The sequence below is a fragment of the Pristis pectinata genome, chromosome 7, assembly GCF_009764475.1.
Source record: "Pristis pectinata isolate sPriPec2 chromosome 7, sPriPec2.1.pri, whole genome shotgun sequence".
NCBI classification, from domain to species: domain Eukaryota; kingdom Metazoa; phylum Chordata; class Chondrichthyes; order Rhinopristiformes; family Pristidae; genus Pristis; species Pristis pectinata.
This window is the reverse complement of record NC_067411.1, coordinates 87,319,807-87,329,999: the sequence shown is the minus strand read 5'-3', so window position 1 is coordinate 87,329,999 and position 10,193 is coordinate 87,319,807. Positions and strand designations below refer to the sequence as shown.

At 40.2% G+C, this 10,193-nt stretch overlaps 1 protein-coding gene across 1 annotated transcript in view; it reads left to right on the top strand.

Moving 5' to 3' along the window:
- Positions 1-1,556: 1,556 nt before the first annotated feature.
- Positions 1,557-10,193, top strand: part of apc (APC regulator of WNT signaling pathway) — a 104,348-nt gene continuing 95,711 nt past the window's right edge. The window contains 1 exon segment of the mRNA XM_052019227.1: positions 1,557-1,605. The gene's annotated coding sequence lies outside the window, so the exon portion shown is untranslated.

Below are 10,193 nucleotides of genomic sequence, written 5' to 3'. Positions count from 1 at the left end.
TCCTTCCATTTTTTTTGCTCCTAGTTCAGCCTCTGTTCTGAGACTGAGAATGCATTCAGCATAATTACATTGGCTGTAATGTGGCTTTAGAAACTGATTTTCTAGGCAATATGAAACCCAGACTCAGAAGATTGATTTGAAATGACAACTTGCATTTGTGTTGTGCCTTTAATGTTGCCTGACATGGTCAGTTTCAGTTATATGGTGAGACTGTATAGGCTGAGTTTGTTGTTTTTTGGGTGGTGAAGATTGAGGGCAAAGGGGAGGGAGGGAGGAACTGATTGAATTATACAGAATTATGAGGAGCATAGAGCAGAAAATGAGAAACTTTAGCCTTTCAGAGATATCTGTAACCAGAGGCCATAGGTTTAAGACAAGGGGTAGGACATTTAGAGGGGATTTGAGGAAGAATGTATTTTGCTCAGACGATGGTTGAAATCTGGAATGCATTGCCTGAGGGGTGATGGAGCAGGTACTCTCACAACATTTAAGTATTTAGATGAGCACTTGAAGCACAAGGAAAACTGCAGGCAGAGTGTTGGAAAATGGGATTAGTATAGACAGGTACTTGATGGCTGGCGCAGACACAATGGGCTGAAGGTAATAAATGATCCCAAGGCATTTGATAGGAGTGTAATCAGATATAATTTGACACCGATCCATGTAAACAGGTAGAAGGATGAGTGACGGATGTAGGTTTTAAATGTCATTTTATGACAGTGGGGGCTACTGGAGAGAAAGTCCACATATGTTAGGGATATATAGCCTTAAATGGTGTATTGTTTATTTATGACAATTGAAGAATTAAATTCACATTTTTACAATATTTTTATTATTATTGAAAATATTTGAACGTGTGGATATGCATAAGTTGCTTCTTTGTACTGCCTTTTAACAGAGATTATGGGAATCCAATTTATCTTGTGCATTTGTGGAGAATTTTCCTTCAGGACATTTAGCTCTGAAGCATTTCAATGCATTAACTCAAGGGTTTTCTCATTCGGACTTAATGCTTTTGTCGAGGTACTGATTTGCTCTTGACTTGATTTATCAGAATTGTTCAGATTGTTTCTAATCTGCTTCCTGCTGTGAAATTCTGGATGTCCTGAGAGGGTTGCTTTTTAAGCTAATATACCTTCTGAAACCTCGTTGTAAACCCAAGTTTTTATTTTGTTATATTAGACATTGAACCACATGGAATACTATCTTAGTGGCCTGGTTTGTGTGTGTTATCATGGTGAGAGAAGGCTGCTTATAGCTGATTTAAACTATGCTCACTGTGATTTTTGTTTTGTAAATTGCTGCCATTTCCGAGCCTTGGTGACAGCTGGTGTGACCTTCTAGCTGACTGGACCTATTGGCCTTGTGCCAGTCATCTGCTACAGCATGCAACCTCTACCACTCACACAGACAGGAATTTAATTGACTATGGGAAGCAGCTGTGTAATCTTCTGGATGAAGGCCACCAAATATCCTCCAGAACTAAAGGAGGTTGTCTGCAAAATGATTGGATGACTAAGTGAACATGTGACTGGAATGGCTGTATTGTGATTTAACACGGGAAAGGGTGGAAAAAATGGAGGTATATGCTGCTTCAGAAATGGGGTAGGTGAAAATTATTTAAAAATAAAATAGAATTATTGTGTTTCGTTGTCAGTCGGTTATGTAACTGTATGGTGTACTGGTACTTACTGTTGAATGGATTTGTTGTGGCACTAGGTCAGAAAAGGCTTTATTTTGTGCGTATCAGCTTTTCCTGCTCTGAAAGGGAGGGTTTGGAATGAAGGAGGCATTGTAGTCTAACAGGATTGATGTTGGTGCTTAAGCAGAAGACAGTGACTGAGGAAACTAGAATGGAATCGAAAAAATTGTAAGGACAGAGAATAAATGAAATCTTGGTGTATATTTTAGGTACAAAGGGATAAACAAATTGCTTAATTTTAGAATAAGCATGAGAGTATGATGCGGTTTTTTTCATGTTGGATCTTGATGCTGCAATTGGTTAAATTGCAAATGCCTATTCTTTCATGTTTGGTATTTCTGTTTATAATTGATTTTTTTAATATTTTATATATTATTGTGTTTTTAGTATGTCATAGCTGCTGAGTGGTGCTTTTTTTTTATTGACTGCATCCTGTGCTCTGAAAGCTGCGTAAGAGCTAAATTGCTGCATTGCTGACTTAAAAATATCTGGGAACCTCTGGTTCAGTGTATTATAATGGAAAAAGTCTTTCGTGCCATGTTATTTGAAATGAAATGAAGCTTTGCCAGTAAACTAAATGGCATCATGAAGTTAATTTTAGGGAAGAAAAAAGCAAATGTTGTAATTTCTTTTGTATCAGAAGCACAATAGCTCAGCTGACATCTGCGATTTCAACTGCATGCTCAGAGAAATCTTGTTAAATTATTTATGAACTGTCATTTAAAACAAATGGGATTTTCCTCACTGCATGTTAGCAACAACACAGAACACTATAATCTGGTTGCCGTGTGCACACATGCATGAATGCCATAAACCTTTTTCCCCCCAGACATTTTAGGATTGCAATTATATTTTAAAATGGAGAATGTTTATGTGCACCTACAAAGGAATGTAAAGATATTATATGGCTTGTTTCAGTACATAATTTTAAAATTTTGCTACAGTTTTTGCTGAAGCCTTTTTAAGTCAAGGTTAAATTTTGCATATTTATAACCTTTTGAGAGTACATAATTTCATTCAATTTTTGTTCAAGAAATCAACCAAAATGATTCTGCAGTTACTCAGTATGTTTGCTATTCATAAAAATCCCAGTTTACTTTGTTTGGATTTGTGACATGGAAATGCAAATAATGACCAGCATTATTTTTAGGAAAAGGTCTGCAGCAGACATTAACGAGTTGCAGATTATGCCTGAATGTATGAATTTGTTAAGTCAATGAAGATGTTATTGACTACAGCCCTAAACTATTTGGAGATATGTCTCCTTCATAATCTTGCAGTAATATTCACCATGGAGAGAGTGCAGAAAAGATTTACGAGGATGTTGCTGGGACTCGAGGGCCTGACTTAAAGGGAGAGGTTGGGCAGGCTGGGACTTCATTCCTTGGAGCATAGGAAATTGTGGGGTGACCTTATAGAGGTGTATGCAATCATGAGGAGCATACATTGGGTGAACACACAAGGTCATTTTTTCAGGGAAGGGGAACTGTAAACTAGAGGGCACAGGTTTAAGGTGAGAGATGAAAGATTCTTCACGCGGAGGGTGGTCCATCTATGGAATGAGCAGCCAGAGAAAGTGACTGAGGCAGGTACAATAACAACATTTAAAAGACACTTGGACAGGTACATGGATAGGAAAGGCTTAGCAGGATATGGGCCAAACGTGGGCAAATGGGTCTAGCTTAGATGGGCATCTTGGTTGGCATGTATAAGTTGGGCTGAAGGGCCTGTTTCCATGCTGTATTACTCTATGACTCTATGTTCCCTTAGGGCATTCTTGGGTAGAAAATAGAACAGTACAGCACAGGAACAGGCCTTTCGGCCCATGTCTGTGCTGAGCATGATGCCAAATTAAACTAATCCCTTTTGCCTGCACATGATCCATATCCCTCCATTCCCTGCATATTCATGTGCCTAGCTAAAAGCCTCTTGAACGCCACTATCATGTCTGTTTCTGCTACCATCCCTGGAAACGTGTTCCAGTCATTTACTGTGTGTAACAAAAAAAACTTCAAATCTGCTTTAAATTTCTGCCTCTCCTTAAAGCTATGTCCTCGTAATATTTGACATTTCCACCCTGGGAAAAAAACTGTCTGTTTACCCTATCTATGCCTCTCATAATTTTTGTAAACTTCTGTTAGGTCTCACCCCAGCCTCCAATGCTCCAGAAAAAAAATCCAAGTTTGTTCAACCTCTTCTTACAGTCAATACCCTCTAACCCAGGCTGCATCCTGGTAAACCTCTTCTGAACCCTCTCCAAAGCCTCCACATCATTCCTGTAATGGGGCGACCAGAACTACGTGCAATACTCAAAGCAGCCTTACCAAAGTTTTACACAACTTCAACATGACCATAGAACACTACAGCACAGAAAACAGGCCATTTAGCCCTTCTACTCTGTGCCGAAACTTTATTCTGCTAGTCCCATTGACCTGCACCCAGTCCATAACCCTCCAGACCCCTCCCATCCATGTATCTATCCAATTTATTCTTAAAATTTAAGATTGAGCCCACATTTACCATGTCAGATGGCAGCTCGTTTCACACTCCCAGCACTCTGAGTGAAGAAGTTCCCCTGAATGTTCCCCCAAACCTTTCCCCTTTCACCCTAAGGCCATGTCCTCTCGTACTTCTCTCTCCTAATCTAGGTGGAAAGACCCTACTCACATTTACTCTGTCTATACCCCTCATAATTTTGTAAACCTCTATCAAATCTCTCCTCATTCTTCTGCGCTCCAAGGAATAAAGTCCTAACCTGCTCAATCCTTCCCGGTAACTCAACTCCTGAAGACCTGGCAACATTCTAGTAAATCTTCTCTACACCCTTTCAATCTTACTGATATCCTTCCTATAGTTAGGTGACCAGAAATGCACACAGTACTCTAAATTTGGCCTCACCAATGACTTGTACAACCTCACCATAACATCCCAACTCCTATACTCAATACTTTGATTTATGAATGCCAGGATGCCAAAAGCCTTCTTTACAACCCTGTCTGCCTGTGACTCAACTTTCAGGGAATTATGTATCTGAACTCCCAGATCCCTTTGTTCTTCTGCACTCCTCAGTGCCCTACCATTTACTGTGTACGTCCTTCCTTGATTTGTCTTTCCAAAATGCAACACTTCACACCTGTCTGCATTAAATTCCATCTGCCATTTTCTGGCCCATTTTTTCAGTTGGTCCAGATCCCTCAGCAAGCTTTGAAAGCCTTCCTCACTGTCCACAACGCCTCCAATCTTAGTGTCATCAGCAAACTTGCTGATCCAATTTACCACATTATCATCTAGATCATTGATATAGACAACAAACAAACAACAATGGTCCCAGCACAGAATTTCTGACTCTTATACTCTGTATCCCTGGTGGTGAAGGCAAGCATGCCATGTGTACAGAGCGATCTTGGGGCGCCACGTCCAGACTCCCCTGAAAGTGGCCACAAAGTAGATAGGGAGGTCTGGACTTGGGGCCCCAAGATCGCTCTATACATCAATGCTGCTAAGGGTCCTGCCAATAACTGTATACTTTCCTCTTGCATTTGATTTCCCAAAATGCAATACCTCACACTTGCTCGGATTGAACTCCATCTGCCATTTCTTCACCTATAACAGTAACTAATCTATACTTGCTGTATTTTTGACAACATTCTTCACTGTCCAGAGATGATACAATTTTGAGAGATTTGCCCCATAGCAAGATACTATAAACAACAGAATGATAATTGCTAGATATTCTTCAATGGTATGTTGACCAGAGTTCCAGGGAGAATTCCTGTGCTCCTCCACCTCCCCCTCCATCTGAAAGAGCAGATGTATCCTTAATTTGTTTCACCCAAAAGACTGGGCACTTACTGGAGTTGGACTTCAAACCTATGTTTCTCTACTTGATGGAACTGGGCTTTTGGTAGTCCATGGTGTCCAAGGGAGAAGGATACTTTAGGAAAACCTTTTTGATGACTCATACTTTTTTGATTTGGAATTATGCTTTATAATGTAAATTTCTTGCCTACTAGTAAATCACATGCTTTGCTACAGTTAAGATTAGATCCCTTCAATCTTCATTATAATTTCAGTGCTGTTTATTGTCGATGGTGTTGTTATTCATGTCATTGCATATATTGTGTGATATACAAATGAGGTGGTAAAGCTATTAAAGCCATAGATTTGGCATGAGAGAAAATAGTGTTCTAACTGAATATGCTATTAGAACAATCTGCAGCCAGATGACTACATTCTTTTCTAACAATGGATCATAAGGGGATTGCTCCAAATTCATGGTTTTTGTTTTGTTTTATTTCAGTTTTTAGAATTCGCAGATTTTTTCCTTTTTGTATCTATTTTGATGTTGAATAATTTTGATGTTTAGAAGACCCGGCCAAATCATCTGATCATGAGTTACGATGGTGTCCAAATCTTTCATTTGTTAATATCAACTACAGGTAATTCTCCAAAGAAAAATCTATCAAGTGTTAATGTCTTGAATGATATTAGAGAACACTATTAGAAGATAGTTTCTAGGTACTTAGGTGTTTCCTCCAGAAGCTTATCAGAATCATTGTTAACTTAACACATTGACATGGTTGTCCAAATAGCATGAATTGCACATGTTGACTATGGAAAGTAGTGTTGGAAACAAATCTTGAAGGACTATTGTGCAAGCCTATCAAGCATTGGTATTGTTAGCTTTTGTAAGCTTAACATGACAGGCTACATTATTGAATTTCTTGATGCCAGTCTGCATTAGGTATCATTGGACACAATGTTTTCTTGTAGTTATTGCTTTGCATGTTACCATACCAGTTAAATTTTCATCTCTTTAATTGAGAATCCTTAGAGAACAACCATTTCTGAAAGTTACATGAAGATGGTGACTTATCCTTTTAGCATCTAAAAATTAATACTTGAAAATTATTTCATTCTTTAAACCTAAACATTGATCAAATAATGTCCTGTTCTTGGAGACACTGCACATGCTGCAATCTTGAGCAAAAAAGCAAATTGCTGGAGGAACTTAGTGGGTCAGGTAGCATATGTGGAGGGAAATGGACAGCTGACATTTCAGGTTGAGTTCCTTCATCTTCGTCCATTTCATTGTACTGCAGAACAGCGACAATATAATCTAGTTGTAATGGATGCATTTCCAACTGACATTTTATTGTACCCTTTCGTTTGGTGCATGAGAATGTTTGATACGTAGAAATATTTCCTAATACTGTGTGAATACTGCAGTTTGATTTAAGCAAGATTTAGATCTTTAGTGCAATAAGTTCAGAATCTTGGAAGTTTTATGGATTTTGGGTTGATCACAAAGTGTTTTACAATGACAGAAAATTGGTAAGCTGCATTTGCATATTTAATCAGCACAATGATTTCTGATTTCTGTTTAAATTGTAATACTCGTACAGTGGTTTGAGTGATTCACTTTGAGGGGTCTCGTCATGTGTATGATTCACGGTACAGTCATTTACTAAAACACAGCTTTTTTTTTTAAGAGTGATAAACTGTTAAAAAGAGGCTTCAATTCAGAATTCCAGTAAGAGTCTAAAATGTCTATGACTAATGTCTGTAACATTGAGGTTTCATGACATTTTGGTAAAAGTACAATAAGTCACAATTTTATGATCATTAGGTTTCTATTTTCAGCTAACAATTGTTTGATTGTCAGTGTATATTGAGTTTTTTTTTACTGAATTTTGGGATTACTTAAGACTAATTTGAAATATTGCATATGGTCCACCAGATGAAGTATATTTACAAAGGTGCATAAACTCTTGTAAATTTGTAGATTACACCTGGGTACAAGGGGTAGAGGGATTTAATAATGAGGGGGATTGAGTGAATAAGTTAAACTTTGAATCTATTTTGTGCTCAAACTTATGTCTGTTAATAATATTTTATGGCTCCAGTTGAGAACCACGTGCTGTTTTATCTTGTGAGGACTTGAGTGAGCAGGATACCAGTCATCACTGATAGCCTGGAAATGGAGGTGTGTTGCTACAGACCTCTTGCACCCAGTCAGAAGGAGGTACTGTCCCAACACTTGGTTTGATTCAGCTCCAGGATTAGCCCACTGGACCAGCAACTGCTCCTCACCAGTGAAGCTAGCTGACTCCCAAAAGCCTCTACAGACTGTCCGCACAACCACCTTTTTTCCAGCTTTGATGGCCTTTGATTCCTAACCTGGGCCCTCGCAATCCAATCTCTCTGCATGTTTGCCCCTCACTGCCATTGCTGCCTCCCTTCTTCCAATCCAACTACACGTTGGAGGGAGAGTGCTATATTTTAATTTAGGTAGGGTCTTCCACATTAAATATTACTCAGATCAGCATTAAATTTTCAAATAAAATAACTGGGCATGTGTTACATGAACAATTTGAATCAAAATGGGGTGAAGAAGCAAAGACATCTCCATGTACAAATACATAAACTATTGAATACAAGTTAATACAATGCTTATTTCTGAAGTGATAGACTTGAAAGATATAAGCTTTCGCTAAGCCTGTGAACTTTGTCTTAAATATACCCAGCAACTGGGTATTCACAGCCATCTGGGTTAGTGAATTCCCCTTGGTGAGGATACTTTTTTCTGACCTGAATGGTCAACATCTTATTTTGGGACTATTACTGCAGGTTGCAGACATACCAGCCAGGGAAACATCAACTCTGTATCTATGCTGTCAAACACCATAAGAATGTCTCTATCAATGAGATTAGCTCTCACTCCTTAACCTCCAGAAGTATTAACCTAGTTTGCTTTATCTTTCCTCATTTGTCAAACTTGCCTATCCCAGGGATCAGTTTGGTGAACCTTTGCTGTACTCTCTGTCGCCAGAATGCAGTGTTCCATATGTGATCTCATCAGGTCTCCATATGATTGTAGATGTGCATTTCTACTTTTGTACTCAAATAATTTTGTAATAAAGATCAAATATCCTGTTGAACCTGCACATTAACTTTCAGTGAGTCTTGTACAAATACATCTTGGTGCCTCTGAACACCATGACCTATCAATCTTTTACCTTTTGAAAAAATACTCCTCTCTATATTTTTCTACCAAATTGGATGATTTTAGATTTTACATTTTTCCACATTGTATTCTACTTGCCCCATCCTTGCCAATTTATTTAGTCGAGAAAAAAAGGACTGCAGATGCTGGAATCTAGATGAAAAACACAATGATGCTGGAGAAACTCAGCAGGCCAGGCAGCATCCATGGAGAATAGCAGGCGGTCAACATTTCGGGTCAGGACCATTCTTTAGGACTGAAGATAGGAAAAGGGGAAGCCCAGTATTTAGGAGGGAAAAGCAGAGCAGTGATAGGTGGAGAAAAGAGGGGAGGCAGGGTGGGCACAAGGTGGTGATAGGTAGATGCAGGTAAGAGATAGTGATAGGGAGGTGCGGAGGAGGTAGGGAGAGGAGATCCACCAGGGGATGGGTCTCCATGACTCCCTAGTTCACTCCTCCTCCCTCCTCCCTCCACCCCAATCCTGCTCCCACCCTGGGAACTTTCCACTGCCCCCACCATAGGTGCAACATCTGCCCCTACATCACCTCCACCGAGGGACCCAAACAGTCCTTTCAGGTGAGATAGAGATTCACCTGCACCCCCCTTAATATCATCGACTGCATTCAGTGCTCCAAGTGTCGTGGCCTCCTCTACATTGGTGAGACCAAACACAGATCAGGTGACCGGTTTGCAGAACACCTATGCTTTGTCCGTAACCATGATCTGCATCTCTCCATTGCCAGTCACTTCAACTCCCCCTCCCACACTATCACAGATATGTCAGTCGTCAGCCTCCTCCACTGCTAGGAGAATTCCAAGTGCAAACTGGAGGAACAGCACCTCATTTTCAGTCTTGGAACCTTACAGCCTAATGGCATGAACGTTGAATTCTCCCACTTTAGGTAACCCTCACACCCCTTCCCCACACCGTTTTTTTTTCCTCCCTCCTTCCCCCCAGCCCCCCCCCCCCCCCCAAACCATGCTGCTTCTTTTCTTCCCTTTGCTAGCCTATCTCTCTTCCTACCACTTTCTTCTCTTCTTACCTTTGACCCATCCCCCGGTGGATCTGCTATCCCCACCTCCCCCGCACCTGCCTATCACTATCTCTTACCTGCATCTACCAATCACCACCTTGTGCCCACCCCACCTCCCCTCTTTTCTCCACCTATCACTGCTCTGCTTTTCCCTCCTATTATTCCCCTTTTCCTATCTTCAGTCCTGAAGAAGGGTCCTGACCCGAAACATTGACCGCCTGCTTTTCTCCATAGATGCTGCCTGGCCTGCTGAGTTCCTCCAGCATATAGTGTTTTCCAATTTATTTAGTCTATCTGTATTCCCTTAAAGCCTTCTTGCGGTCCATGCGGCCCCTAGCTGTATATCATCAGCAAACTTCGATATATTATACTTGATCACGATTCCAGCACCATTCTACATGGCACCCCACTGGCCCAACCCATTTATTTCTATTCTCTGTTTGCTGTGCTT